The sequence below is a fragment of the Strix uralensis genome, chromosome 1 (genome assembly GCF_047716275.1).
Source record: "Strix uralensis isolate ZFMK-TIS-50842 chromosome 1, bStrUra1, whole genome shotgun sequence".
NCBI lineage: Eukaryota > Metazoa > Chordata > Aves > Strigiformes > Strigidae > Strix > Strix uralensis.
The window spans coordinates 19,529,722-19,545,484 of record NC_133972.1 but is presented as its reverse complement, the minus strand read 5'-3'; the positions used below and the strand labels follow the sequence as shown (position 1 = coordinate 19,545,484).

Here is a 15,763-nt window from a genome sequence, read left to right as displayed (position 1 = left end):
AAATAAGGAACTGTTCTCATTTGAGCAGTTAGTCTCACTTGGAGTTATAACTGTCTGCAATTCATTTGGATGTAAACACAACACCTCTAGAGTATTTGGTTTGTAGTTTCTGTAAAAGTTGTACCTACTTACTGGAATAATGGGGTGAAAACAAAAATACAGCTGAGGCAAAACTGAAGACTGGTGGCTGTAGCATATGTTTACCTAGAACATGGATGACCAAAATGTTTTTATTGAAAGTGAAGGAGGGTTAAGATCCAGGGAAAGAATGAAGTATGCAAATTTAGTATCTCTGGACACACATAAAGCCTCCCTTCTGGATTTCTGTTCTACGCTTCCAGTACAGACTAACATATGGGAACGAGGCTCTGTGAGCAGACGAAGGATAACCCATTAAGTTTAAAGCCCATGGAAACAAATCAAAACCTGTGGAATGCCCATTCCACCCAGGTTTTCAACATTACTGTTGCTGAGGCAAATAGAGAGGAAAAATAACCTGCTGCCTTTGTAAAAATCTTGCTCTTCCAAGAAAAACGTAAGCATGAGACTGAAGATCGGATCAATGTCTGGTGGCTTCTCGTGTAAGTCAATGGAGGTATGCCAATTTGGTCTGGCACCAAGCATTTTAGAAGACATATGAGCCCATCGAACGAAGTGTTTTCCAATGCAACCAATTAAAGCTACCCCAAGATAGCATTTTTCAGTTTCTGCATCCTTCCAACTGCTGCCAGCATGCCACAGCTCTCACTGAAGCCTACTCACTCCTCTGTTGCTGGAACTCTTATAGCCTGGGAATCTGAAACGCCTCTCCCACATAGATCATCCCCAAGCACTAACGACAAGCAACTGTTCTCTGCACCATCAGGTCAAAAATCTAATGCAAGCATGGCTTTGACTGCGGCACGACTTTTTCTACCTCAGGCACCACTGTGGTTTGAAGCCCTCAGACAGACTGATCCAATGCACTATCCAAAGCTTAGCAGTTATAGGCTGTCTCTCACCCTCCCCGTCCCCCTCCTTTTATCTGCTAATGCACAGGGATAGACAAGCAAACAAATCCCTTCAAACAAGGTTATGGGAGATATAGGAACTCTATCAGTCACACAGTATTTGCCTAATGCTAGTGACTAAACTTGAGAGGTTTACGTTGTTTGAACTATACCCCTGGAGCGCTAACAAGAACTAAAATATCATCTTAAGAGTTGCAGTGACCTTAAAAGACAATGTTCTCCTAGGCTTTCACATTATCAATCAGAAAATAAAGCAGAAGGTAGTAGGTATAGAATTAAAAAACCCAAAAGGTGCAATGGAGCTTCATTTTGATGTATCCCAAAGGTATTCAGAATGACCAGCCTGAAGCCAGGAACAAACCATGTCCAGCTGTGCAAGAGTCCAAGTTCTCCCTCAGCTTTTTATGGAATATCTCAGCCTAGATCAAAGCATCCACCTCCAAGATGGGGTGTGGGCACACCTCTTTGCCTAGACTGCCATACGTGATGGGATTTTCAGCTTCATCAGTGCTAAGTGAATACAAATGAATGATACAAGCCCCTGGGGAACGCAATACAGGAGCTAAATATCTGCTTCGTTTAAAAGATTTCATTTGTGGCACTTGCATTGCTGCTAAACAAAAATAAGTATTGCAATACTTATTTTTTATCTCTTTTTTGCATAGATTAGGAAAATTAAGTTGTTTTTCAGACCAGTGCCATAGGATGCCCGAGGCCATCATTTCAATAAAAGGTGACACAAGCATCCCTGTGAAACACAGGGAAAAGTGACTTACATCTATGTCTTCAGAAAAGGCAATAATTCAAGCTTAATGAGGGGTCCTCTTACATTTATGACACATCAGTTTAAACACTCAAAAGTACACAGAGGAGCTTAATATAGCCTTCACCAACAGATGTGCTCACTGTATTGATACACTGAATTCTATGTTCTGTATTTTTCTAATTTATTTTGATCAAACAGTTCTTGAAAACACTGACAATTCTTTTCAGCATCAACTCTGAGGCGACGCTGATTCCTTTAACTGAAGGGATAAGCTCCACGGACACACCTTCCTGCCACAACTTGCAAGGCAGTATCTCAAAAGCAAACCTGACCAGTTAAGCCATATCTAAAAAAAACCCCATAAAATCACACTCAGCCTGAGATTCCCAGGCAGCAATGTGACTTCCCAGCAGCTCCCAACACTGGGAAAGAAAGTTGTGCGTTTAGTCCTAAAATGAACACAAGACACCAAAAATGGATCCCTAAAAAAGCAGCCAGCTTCATATGATGTTTGCACCTAGTTTGGTTACTATAAAATTCCTGATACAGCTCGGGCAGAGAGTAAAGATACAGGAAGTTTTTTTCTAAATCTTTTTGTTCCTATTTCTGTCCTTTCTCCTATGTATTTTCACAAACCAGATAAGATGACTACAGCCTCTGAGAGGGTTAAGCAGAGAGTCATCCTAGAGCTCCGTGCAGCAAAGCTCACAGTCTAACGGCAAATACCTGATAAAACATGAACAATGCTGAGCTGAATTCATGGCTGGTGTAACTCAAGTAACCCCAGAGGGTTACAGAGGGACAGATTTGCACACACCCCTCCTCCCCCTTCTAAATATACCGTTTCTCCTTTACAGAATCAAAAGCAGAGTCCCGACAGGCAAAGGAATCAACTTCTAACTCATGCCCCGCAATGGTAAAAAGGAAACTCTCTACACTTTTCATGTACTCACCTGTTTTATCAAACAGGAAAGCTTTTGAATGAAATGTTTTTTAAAAGCCTCCTCCAAAGAAGAAATGAATTTTAAAAAAAGAACGTAAAGGGCAGGAAAAGCAATGATTCTCTGTGCTGAACACAGTGATGAATGATGAGCAACTCGTGTTTTCTTGGCTTAGAATCTGAACTAGTGTTTGACAAACCACTGTAATAACATGCCTGTTATTATTACACTGACATCACAAATGCTGGTGGCTACATATGGGCACCGTGGACTTTTGTGCCTGCAATATTCTGCTCCATGTGCTTTGCTTTCCTTTTCAAACACCTAGGCGTTCTGAAATGCCTCGGAGAACAGAGCATCCTTTCACAGACTAATCTTAATTAGGCTAAACAACTACCCAAAGCAATGCAAACAGCTAACTAGTTTGTCCAATGCCTGAAACCATTAGGAAGAACACATCTCGCTACATGCGAAACAAAACCGAGAAATTCTTCGCGCTATTTGCAGTTGTTACTAATTTGCTTTTCCCATTCCTTGATACCATTTATTCATCCGTACCGGGGCTGAAATAGCAGGATGAAGTACACTGATTTACTTACAGAGATCCCGTAGCTCCATCGTTCCCGATGACAAATTCGCCTCCCACACGACAGCGAGCGAATGACTTAATGCTGCTTTTTGCGGAAGGCACAATGCGCGCGAGCGGCAGATGGTCTCCGACGAAGCTCTCTAACGAGATCCGTCCTCAGCATAGCCATGTGAGAGGAGCAGACCCCCTCCTTCGCACACCTTTGCCTGCTCCCCGGTCCCCGCGCCGCCGGGGCGAGTGTGTAGCTTTGCTTATGTTGCGGGTACCCGACGGCCCGTCGGGCTCCCATTGGCACGGCTGGACGACGGCAGCCAATCGCAGCCCGCTCTCGTTTCGGGGAAACTCCTGCCTATTTATTTAGCATCTTGGGAGACCATATTTCCGAGGAAGAGCGCCGCTCCCCTAGTACCCTACCATCAGAACGGGGAGGGGAAATACATAAATCAGAGCTCCCCATCTCTGGGTCTCCCCCTCTCCGCCTGCTGGCTTCTTCCCAGGGCCCGGCGCTCGCCCGGGAGCGAGGCAGCGCCGGTGGGGACCCGGCGCCCGCGTCCACCTTGGCGGGGGCCGCGGGGGAGCGTGCAGGAGCTCCACAATTACTCGCTCCATCGCCATGGAAACAGCCTGGATGCAGCGGGCTGGATTTGTGTAGCACATCTGCTGCCAGGCTCATAATCAACTGCAATCTCATCTTTTTTTCCTCTGCTCTCACTGCTTATTTGATTGCGAGTTTGCTTTCTCTTTTCATACACGCTGGGAAAGTACATGCAGAGCTGTGCACACGTTGACTTTCTCCCTGCACAAACACACTGTGTTTCGCATAGGTATATGAACATACATACATGAGAAGCATTCACTTGCACGCATGCATTTGCTCAGGAATTGCACTCCCTTTGTACTTAAGTAATACACATTACTTGTATTTCAAGTTTGAGTAAATGGACCAGCACAAGACAAGACTACTGTATGGGCTGTCAAAATACTAGATTTCACTTCCTAGTTCCACAAATTGCATCTGTCCAAAATGGGGTCAAAATCTGACACGACTATTATGAAATTTCCTAAGCAATCTGCTGTTTTGCTAGTGGGCTTCCAAAATTATATCTGGCACCCACAGAAGGTGACCCTAATTTTACTCTGGATGTTCCCTCTTCTGCCCAGGGCCTGATGAAACATACCGCCAGGAAAATTCATGCACAAAAGGGTTATTACCCATGGATATAAATCTCTGTCCTATCTTCTGACAATAGAAGAAAGGAGGGATGACTAGGTCAGAAGAGAAAAATGAAGCAACATTTGAGAGTGAGAAACGATTCACAGGCCAGCAATCAAGTCAGCAAAAGGACTTGGCAGTTGAGGGTAATTTCTCGCTGCTCCTTAGACTTTCTCTGGGACACTTGAAAAAAATCGTTCATTCACTCCATACTAAAAGTCCAAAACAGGGACAATACCTAAATGCATCCATTTATACTACAAAGACAAGCTCAGACAAACTATACGACACTGACATCCCATTATAATGGTGGTAAAGAAGAATTTCAGATGGAAAAAAGGTGGATACATTCCTTTTTCATGGACACTTATTTTAATTTATTTAACTAAAAGAAAAATAAAAAATGAAGGCCCTTCTGAAAAAAAAAAAATCCTGTATTGCTCTAATAACAGAAGTCCACTGCATTAGCCATAATAAATAGCGGAGTTTTAAAAGGCATCGTGACAGAGCCCTGCAGGTAGATTCTCAGATTCTCTCCTTGCATAATCTCCTTGCAGAAGATTCTCTCCTTGTATAATAAATATTCTTTTAAGTATTTATTATTTAAGAATAATAAATATTCTTTTAATTTAACACTTCTTGTTAAATGTCTTCTACCTGGGCCTAATCCAGAGTCCAGGAAGGTCTTTGAAGCCCACTGGTCTAGTGCTCAAGAGCAAGGCCAAGAAGAGAGAGCTACACCAGGAGATCTGGCTTTTCAGGACACCTGTCACTCGATTATCATTTCTGACATAGAAATGAGCTTTTAAAAGAACTGTATTTTTTAATGACTCAGGATGCCATAAGGATTCACTCCTTGCAATGCTGTACTTCTGCTTTTTCATTTTCCTTTAGAGTAGCACCATCTCCTACTTCCTGCAGCACTATCCCTATAATCATTACCCTGAGCTTGCAGGCTTTTGCAGTCACTTTTTCAGTTCTGAAACATAAAACTGTGGAAAGATATTCAATGTGCATTTTAGGGGAAGGGTGACTAACTAAAAAGCCTAGATTTGCTGACAGGACTTGCTGGGAAAAAAGCAATCTATCTAGTTCCATCCCTCTCCCACCCTTCCTTCAACCTAAATCACACAGGGGAGAGGGTGGTCTGAGGGTGTAAAGCATACACCGTCATTTGTGTGTGAATGATGAGGCAGTTCAGCAGTTCCAACAGTCATTTTGGTAGCTGTTATTGTCATGTCTTATGGACTGGAAGTGCTGTCAATATGTAGAGCTTAAAATAGTCACACAAACCATAAATAAATATATAAAATGCTACTGGACAACAAAAAACAACTGTGACATCCCTAGTGGGTCTCTATACTGATTTTTTTTAAGCCAATATTAAATTGGAGAGCTTCCTAATCAAATAAATTGTTCCTTTCTGTTGTATGATACACAGAGCTCAAAACTCTCCATTAAGCTGTGCTTTGTTAAACAAGGCACTGTGGCAAGCAAAAGTCATGATTAACAGTGAAACTTTGAAGTATCTGGAGAAACATTCCCTTGGCCAAATTTCCAAAACTCTTCATCTTCATTTCACTCACTGACAGGGAGAAAACTGTGTCCCAGACTAGGGCAACCAGTCAAGAACTTAGAAGACCCATTTTTAAGATCTTTTCCTGCCATAGGAAAGGAACAGAAGTGACAGAAATCCCTACTTCTGATGGCAGCAAGCTGTTAGATATAACTTTAAGAAACTTCACCCATTGTCACCTTCTTTTCTTAGTAATCTCCCCTGTAAATCGCATTTCTTTTCCTCCCAATGTTGTGGTATGAGAATAAACAGACTAAGAATTTCGCTGCACTCTAAAGCAGGACAGGGCACAAATACCTAAGAAAGCTTTTAAGAGAGATCAAAAATTCAAGGCTAGAAAAATCCAGGCAATTTCAAAGCAACATAATAAATGAGATTTGTGAAAAATCTTCTAAGACAGCGGGATAAAATGATGTTGTTCAACCAAAAGGATCAAAGATTTCCAGGAAGGCTTCACACCGAGGCTGTTACTTGCCAGTCCGACAGCAGCTCTCAGCAGTATGCTGTCATGGACTAAGACCTGTTTGTGTGTGGGAGCTGAGGAACAATCAACGGTGATATAATGCTTACTCATCCTTCTAGATCATGGGTTTTACTTTTTTTAGCATAGATACCTACATGGGGAAGATGGTTAACCTACTAACACTTCCCAAGTCATAGACTCTCTGGTTGGCTCCCAGTGACTCCTCTTCCAGTGCCATAAATTACCTGCCAATTCTCAGTAAACTTTCCAGCCCTTCAAAAGTCCATTTGCAGAAGCAGAGGATTTGCACCAGGAACAGCTAGCCCCATTCATTTATTCTGTAGGAATGCCTACAGATTTCCCTTCCACATCTGTATTCTTGAAGTGGCAATTAGGACCTAGCCCTTAGATATTACAAACAAGTATTATAGAGATTTTCAAGGCCACATTTCACATTTAGTTTGGTTTCCCCAAATCCTAATATCAGAAAACCTTATGCCTCCTTTATCAGGAGTCCCCTACACTTTATTTCAAACTAGCAGGTTTGTGGATTTTTGTTTATTTGTTTCTTCTAATATTACTGCATCTCAAGGAAGTTTTTGGATAGCAACACATAAACACAAACTAAAATGAAAACGCTGGGCCCATAGCATAAAGAGATTTCTATCCTTTCTGCCACTTAAGACACCTTACTACAAACCACAACGCTTATCTGACTAGGAACACCAAGTGATATATAAGCTGCTGAAAACACTGTCAGGAACACAGCTTTGCAAATCTGATTAGATGTGACCTTCAGAGGTGATCTGCCACCACAGCACCCAGGAAGGTCTATAGGAATTACAAAACCACAGAACGTTTCATTCTGCAAAGCATGGACAGATTTGATTTCCACCACCCAAGCACCAATGTAGCACGTTCAATATTCAATACCCTCTCCTGTACTTAGAGCACAAGGAACATTTGAATCTCTTCCTGTACCACTGGGCAAGTTGCCCCCCTTCTGGGGATGAAAACATATGTTAAAAGCCGTTGAGATGCAGGCAGGTGCGCTAAAGAAAAACTCCACTTGTCTTATACAAATGAAATCAGAGCTTTATAGACTTTCATACAACAGTCTTGGTCATAGACAACAGCAGTCTGGATGATGACTGTCTAGGGGTGTTGAATTTGCAATACTTCATCTTCTCTGACAACTGAAGTTCTTCAGCTAAGCCAAAGACAGCCTACAAACAATCCTGAAATTGGCTACAGGAACTGATATGAATATTTCTCAGTTTTCCTATTGCTAAACGATTACACGTAGTCTGGGTGGTGAAAGGAGACTTCCTAGTCTAGACAGCACGGCTGTAGGCTCCATTTCCACCTCCAAGAAGATCTAAAATGCCTCATGTTTAATGCAGAACCAAAATATCCTGATCTTAAAAAACAAAAAAACAAACAAAAAGAAGAAAGCCACCACAACCACACATAAGAAACCTGGTATAAAAAAAGGAAGAAAGAGAAACTGGGTTGCTTAGAGGAAGACTATTCTGTCACAGTGAATAGATTCAAAGTTGGATAGGTTTTGATACACACACACAAAAAAGAAGAAAAAGAAAATTGTTTCTAACCTTGACATTGGGAACAGCAGAGTCCTATCTGACAACCAACCTCAAGTGATGTTTAGGTTTGGAGGCAGTGTCATATACGATCATGGTTAGTTTGTCTTTGTATAGCTATCACATAAAAAAAACCCTTTAAAATACACAAGTCCCCGCAGCTGTCTGCAACCTTTAAGTCTTGCCATTTCAAACATACATAGCAGCCATATAGCACGAGAGGGCACTGAAGAATTTCAAATCAATTATAATAAATCCAGACAGTAGACAGAAAAAGGTTTCACAGTATACATCATCAACTTCAAGATTCCTTACATAGCACTCTTAAGTACACAACTGCAAGGGCCACAGAAGTCACCGTGTGAGTTTTACAAATTCCAGTACATTCAGACTATGTGAGCACTATCTGCCAAATCTATCACATATTCATCACCCACAGCTGGGATTAGGATTTCCCTGCTCCCTCCTTTGCCCACTTTGTTCAAATGCATATCACAATTTTGTATCAAAAAACCTTTGCAACACGCTGAGTGAATTTTCAGTCATGTCATCTTAATCTCAGTTCTCCCATTCACTCACTTGGTTTGGAGCAATCATGGCCAGGACAGAACAATTTCACATCACTGCAGCATTTTACCTGCAATATTCTTCTACCTTTAGCTACTTGTCCCAGCTTGTGCTTTGCACAGACTGCCAAACAAGCAATGCAAACTGGACTTATCTGCAATCCAAACAGTCTGAGACTTCCTTTTAATGCTTGGTCTCCATAGGACAGGAACTGAGGAATGTATATTGTACTACTGACGCTGTTGAAACAGAATATGCCATGTATGTGTTTGGTCTTGCCTTTCTTGCATGTATGCATGCTCCCCTCCATCTTATTCACTAGTGCATTGTGGTTTTCTTCTTCTGGAAGCAGCAGATTAAATCTCTACTCAGTCATATGAAATGTCAACAGAATTATTTATTTTACTTTTCTGTATAATTTTAACAAAACCAAAGAACAACAGGAGGAACAAAGTAAAGGAAAAATTAATCTGTCTCAGGTATCTGAACTTACTCTGATGCTGTCATGGTTCACAGTTTAAATAATGATGTGTGATTTTTTTTTTAATATGTTAATTACATAAATAGGTACTTAGGAACTACTTAAACAGGAGATTATTTACCCCACTGACTGTAGAAGCCCATGTGTCAGCACATCTGCTGCATAGGAAGACTAAATCTGTTCACACAAAACTCACGCTCTCTCTTGCTAATGGGGAAGAGGTTAGTGTGAAACCTGAAGCAGGGGCTTTGGGTTTTATCCAACAGGCCCTTAAGACTGGCGCAATGGATGAAGTTAGCAAACATCTCTGGATTTCTAAAAAACCTGTATATACTTGCCTAGGTATTCTGGAAAAAGAAATGGGATTTTTATTCAGCCGAGTTTTCTATGTGCGTGTTTTAATTTCAAATGTTTCTGCTCTGTGTTATTTAAGAGTAACAACCAGACACCCAGCAGCCTTTAGGGGAACTGTGATCATGCACCTTTAAGACCACAACGACAGTGCTGGTTGATGAAGTTTAGAAAGAGTATACTGAAACCAGCTCACTTACAGAGTTCTCTTTGCCTTGGTTCACCTTCACAGCTGCTGCTGAAGGACCTCCAGACCGTTATTTCAATACCTGCTGATGAGGGCCTATCTGCCATTTATCACATTCATTTCACACTACTTTGGCATCACAGGTTCACAGGGAAGGGTGTCAGAAGGCTCTGGAGTTGCAGAAAGGGATTGTCAAGACTACAGTTAATGAGAAGAACAGAAAACACAAGTCTAGTTTCCAGGTCCAGCAAGTGCACAGCAAACTTTCTAGAGAAGAATAAACTCTGTCTGCTTCCACCTCACACTGGCATGAAAGTCAAATTCATGCTCACATAATCTGAATGAACAGTTAGGGCTGTTTACCACATAGTTATTTTGTTGCAATTTTGGAGCAATTTACCAAGTGGACACTTAGCTTTAGCTAGAAAGGGCAGTACCCTCCATACCCTCATAAAGCAATCTGAAGCACACAAAATGAGTTACTGATGCTCCTATTCTGTGTCAGTCTCTGGCAGCATGTGTCTGTTCCCATGGGCTTCAGCACCTTCCCAGGTTAAACTGGGCTTTGCAAACATCCCTTTCTCAAAGACATTAACAGCCACTTTTTCAATCCATGTACATGGAAATGTGCAGCCAAATATACATACCCCAAACATGTGTCGCATGCACAACAGAAGCATGCCCACACACGCCCATTCACAGCCAAATGTAGTATAAATAACATTGCTATATAAATAGGCTTGCTTAAATGAAGTCTCTTGCTTAAATAAGGCTGACATAAATACTCTTTCTTTTATGCTGCCTGTTGCATCTCATGTTTAAGTCTGGAAAGTGGCAACCATGTTGGGATGACTGGAGAAACACCAGCAAAACATATTAACACCCCACTCTGAAAGTGAACAGATATGAAGGCCAGGTGAGCTCAGCATCCTGATGTAACATATCACTGGTGAAGATTTTGTGAAAAGGAGAAAAGGTAGCCAACTTTTTTTGTGTGTGTTTCTGTGATATCAAGATAGATAAATAGTAAGACAGGCAATAAGAATTTGAAAACAATCAGAGGAGATCCTCGAGCATTAAAGCAGCAGCCCACACAAAACTAAAGTTATAAAAATAAACCTTACATCCTCAGTTAGAAAAAAAAAAAAAAAAAAGGATAAAAGTATTAGAAAAGGAAAAGTAACTTTCCCCAATTTGTCTGCATCTTTGGAAGGCCACCAGATGACTGTCCATACCTCTCACTGTACTTATGTCTATATTCATCAGTATGGTTTTATGGACATTTTCTGTCTTATGCTTTTCAAAACATTTCAAGAAACTGTTAAGACTGTTTTCTCTGAAGATGGGTAGGAAGGACCGGCTGTCAGAAAGGACTCTCTGAACCTCCCTCCAGCAACCCTACTTCACATTCAGCCCACACACCAGGCCCAGCTTTATCAGTGTTCTGGCTCATTTTGTCAGGGCTGTTGCATCTGCTCAGAACTTCCTTCCCACTAATGAGTCTCTCTCTAATCGATCTTCAGAGTACATATTTCTTCAATCTCAATCATCCATGAGCTAAAGATGCTGTCAATACTGCAGCATGGCCATGCTTGCCATCTCAGAGGCAAATCTCACTTTGTACTTGCTCTCTTCATTGAACTCTCTGCTCTTTGCACATGGTAGGTGGAATGATTACTTCATCTTCCAAGTGAAAAGCCAAATTTATAAAGGTCAAGCAATGCAGAGGCAGTTGCAACAGTGGGTACAAACTCCAAGTTTTCTTCTCCCTTCATTCCCCAGCCTCTGAAGCACAAACATACGTATACTGCTAAGCCAGTAGTATTTTTCTACCTGTTACATTCCCACTTTATTCAGGGTTGGACCATTTTCATTCCATTAATGCTTTCCTTTAAAAACATTTCAGAATTGGATTAAAAAAAAAAGATAGACGTTTAAAAAGATTTCAGTCTTCCTTAATCATGCAGGGATATATTTTCAAAGCAGTATGCCAGGAGTATTCCACGTGACTCCCATTCATGTTAAAATTAGAGTCACCAGAATAAACCCCATATGCTGCTTTGAAAAGGTACTGCAACGTGTCCAAGGAAAATTTCCGCAGCTTAATGGTGCTTGCACAATTTTTCTGCCTGCTATTCTTCCTTTGATTCCTGAATATATTTTTAACAGCCTTTTTTTTTTTTTTTTTTTTTTTTAAATAACACTTTGTACTATTCAGAAAAATAGAAAGAAGTGATTTGCTGGTTATCTTGGTTCCTCTGCAGCCCTTTTATTTTAAAATTATCAGTTCAACCAGAATAGCTTTGCTTTGTAGTATGCAAAGCTTCCAATATCACTCTTTTTTTACACGGTCACTGTAGACAACCTTTCTATTGGAGCTGCAGCCCGCAGTGAGGTCTGGCTGCCTTCCACACCTGAGCTGTTGTCCTATCTAGTGGTGCTCAATATTTCTATGTTAGCCTGAAACTAATTTTCACATTCGGACAGCGTGGAACTTTTTCCGGAAAGGCTGAGGTATAGTCTCACCTTGGCAATAGCAGCACTGCTGCTTGTACTGAAGCCAGGCAACATGAATGTACATGTTTCTACATTCAAGGTCCCAATCTCACATGTGGATCTTCTGCCCAACACAGAGCATCTGTAACATCTGTGGCAGCTGCAGAAGCCCACCCACCCAAAGCCAGCTGCAGTGCTGGGCTTGCCGTGAGCACAGCTTGTCCTAGTTTACCTTGGTAATCACAGTGAGCGTGGCATATGCTGTGCTCATGTACATGCATACTGATAAATACTGGTTGATGATTAAATTTCTCATTTTTTAACTATAGTCTTCCTGGTCATTTGAAGAGAGAGTGAGAAAAAATTTTAATTTCTGACAGCTCTGGTTCTCTTGTCATTGCTCTCTAATTTTTACTAATGCTGTGCATGAGAGATTGTGCACAGAAAGACAGCCTGAATGTCGTCTCTTCTTTTTTTCCTCATCCTTCTCATTACTGTCCCAAATTGCAACACATTTTCATTTCAGCCATTTACATCAAAAGTGCAGTGAGCACTGCATCTAACCACTTAATTACTTTAACCTTTAAAGGTTGTAAACAAAGGGGAAATATTTTGCTTAAATGTGGAAGGTGCTTCCACCATGGGAAAAAAAAATATGCCTTCTTGCTAACAGAACTGTGTATGAGGACAAGAGAAAAGAAACCAAGATAGAGTTGTCCTGTCATTAAAGCACTGACAAGTGAGGTGTGGGCTAAATTCCCATCTCTATCAGTAATTTTCCAGGCAACATGCAGCAAGACATCATTTATGTATTCTTGTTATCCAATTAAAAATCACCTCTCCTTTCTCCTTTTTAACCCTTTGTATGTTCTGTCAATTTAAAGGGTAGTCTCCTTTGGTTAGAAACCCAAGCTTAAAAGAAATACCTGAAACTTCCCAGAACGGTGGAGTGACAGCTTGCACATGGAGCTAGAACCTGTAAGCAATGGAGCTTTAGCTAAAGCACAGGTTTGTGTACAAGACAAACACTTAAAAAAACCAAAACACCAAAAAACCAACCACAAAACAACAAACACCCCCAAACCCAATCCACTATTAGCCAGACATCACTCTGCAATTGATACACACATTGCCTGCTTTAAGTATTAGGGCTCAAATACGCTAACGAGTTACTGTGGTTAGACAAGTTACACGTCAGCTGAGCTGTAGTAGTAGCCAGTGGTGAATATCTAGTAAAACATACTTACCTAAATGTTAGCAAGAAAGATTTGAGGAAATGCTTTTGACCTCAGATTTCTGAAGGAGCTTGAATGCCCCTGAGTAATAACAGTTCAGCTGTCAGAGCTAAGACAACTTAAAACAGCTTAAAAGGGGTCACTGCAGTTAATGGGGAAAGCCTGACTTCTTAAAAGTGGCTACTGCATCCACTACAAGGATCTTTTGCACTTTCTTTAACATTAGAAAAAATTTATGAGATTGGTTGATGCTGCATCTGCGTTTGCTTCAGTGATGATTAATGATATGAATTACTATTTCTCCTTGTTTCATACTGGATAAGAAAGTAGTTTTTACAGATAAAACTACAGAATAATTTCAGGTTGCTAGAAAGCTCTAGGCATCATCAAGTCCTGCAGACACAGCAGAGCTAGCCTCAAGCTTAAGTCAAGTTGCTCAGGACCCTGTCTGGGTGAGTTTGGAGATTCTTGAAGGATGAAGATTCCATAATCTCTCTGTGCAACCTGTTCCAGTATCAGTAGTTGTGAACATTTTATCCTTACGTCCTACCAACTTCCTTCACTGCAACTTGCCTTTTCTTCTTTCACTGTGTACTTCTGAGTAGGGCATGCATCTTCTCTACAGCTTCTTGTTCAGACAGTGAAAGAAGATACAACTGGATATATCCTCCTCCCCCCAGCCTTTTCCAGGATGAACAGATCTAGTTCCTTTGCATTCTCCTTGAACACCACATGCTCCATCCCCCTTAATCATCTTGGTGGCCCTTTGCTGGACTAGCGCCATTTCATTAATCTCTCCCCATTACTGGGGCACAAAACTGTACACAGCCTTCCAGCTGCTGCTTCACAAGTGCCAAGTTAGGGGGAATAATCCCTCCCTTTGACCTGCTAGCTATGCTTTAGCTAATGCAACCCAGAACGCAGTTAGTCCACATCACACAAGGGTGTACTGCTGATTCATGGTACTTACTAACACAGCGACCATCCTACAAGCAAAAACCTACAATTATATTTGTAAGACATGAAATTAGTCTGAGTCCTCATTTTGCATTGGCAATCACCCATTCTCAGCTTGCTGTGGTGCAGAAATTAATATCAAAGCCTTGGCCATCATAAAAATCAATACTAGATACTGAAGTGTTACTCTAGTACTAAAATCAAGAAGCGTAGAGAAGGAAATTAGAATCATCAAATTCTTTCAAATGATAATAACTAAAGCAAATTGAGCAGCTATGAAACATCCTGTTCTCTGAAGCTTAAAAGCAACAAAGCAATAAAAAACCCCTAACCCATGCAAAGCTAAATAAGTTTTATGGAGATATTTTCTTTATTTTTCTCCCCAAGTAGAACCACCAGTTTACAGATTTTGCTTTAGCTGGTACCTTAAAGATTTGAGACAATGAAGGGCCATTTAGGCCATGTATATAACTGAAGCCATTTGCAAGCTGCATACATACCATGCCTTCTACCTGAGATTTATCTCCCAGATTGGTGGAGATAGTTCTTTTCCCTAAGTAAATTAAACCTTGCAGCCTGATGTATGCAGAATCAGGCTAGATTATTGGCTAGATGCCATCGTTATTAAAATGTATTTACACCGTTACTCATGAGGGAAGACTTTTTTGTCCATATAGCTACATTTTAGGAACGTGCATGTAATTTTGACTTTACAATTTTAACAGTGTCCTTCAGATTTCTACCATTGCTGAAAACACATAGCTGCCAGTAACCCCCATCCTGGCTTCACAAACTGGCTTCCAATATTCTGTGACCTCAAAGGGTCTTTTCTGATCTCTTGACAGGAGATGTGGCTGTGCAAAGTAGTCAGCAGGTATCCCATCTACAGAAAGTGAGAAAAGTCATTAACACCCTCCTTAAGAAAGGTGGAAGTGCCGTATGAGCCATGCTGTTGCTCCAAGGAAAGGGGACAGGCAGAAGGAAAGATTGGGGGAATAAATCCTGTTGGAGTTCAGAGTAGTGAACAGGGAGAGAGGCTAAAGGGAGATTCACTTAAAACACAGAGAGAGAGAAATCCAGTAAGATTTTCACATCCAGTCACTAGTTTATATATGTGCGTTTAAAAAAAAACACATACATGCCTTAAAATGCAGAATAAGTACCAGTTATATGACAATCAGATCAATTCAGATTTAAAAAAAAAAATTTACCGGGAAGAAAACAGCCCTTTAACAACTTCCAAATCCTTAGCTTACATAGAAAAGAGTTCTTGGAAGGAATCTGAAATTCTTGACAGCTATGAGATTACATCCTTCATCTCACACATCTG

The 15,763-nt window shown here is 40.9% G+C and overlaps 1 protein-coding gene across 3 annotated transcripts in view; it reads right to left on the bottom strand.

Moving 5' to 3' along the window:
* ELMO1 (engulfment and cell motility 1) overlaps positions 1–15,763 on the bottom strand; it is a 309,226-nt gene that overhangs the window by 80,025 nt on the left and 213,438 nt on the right. The window contains exon 1 of one of the 3 annotated variants that reach the window (XM_074858482.1): positions 3,317–3,552. The exons of the other annotated variants lie outside the window; for them this stretch is intronic. The gene's annotated coding sequence lies outside the window, so the exon portion shown is untranslated. Of the gene's footprint in view, positions 1–3,316; positions 3,553–15,763 lie in introns of those variants that run through there. 3 annotated transcript variants of the gene reach the window in all.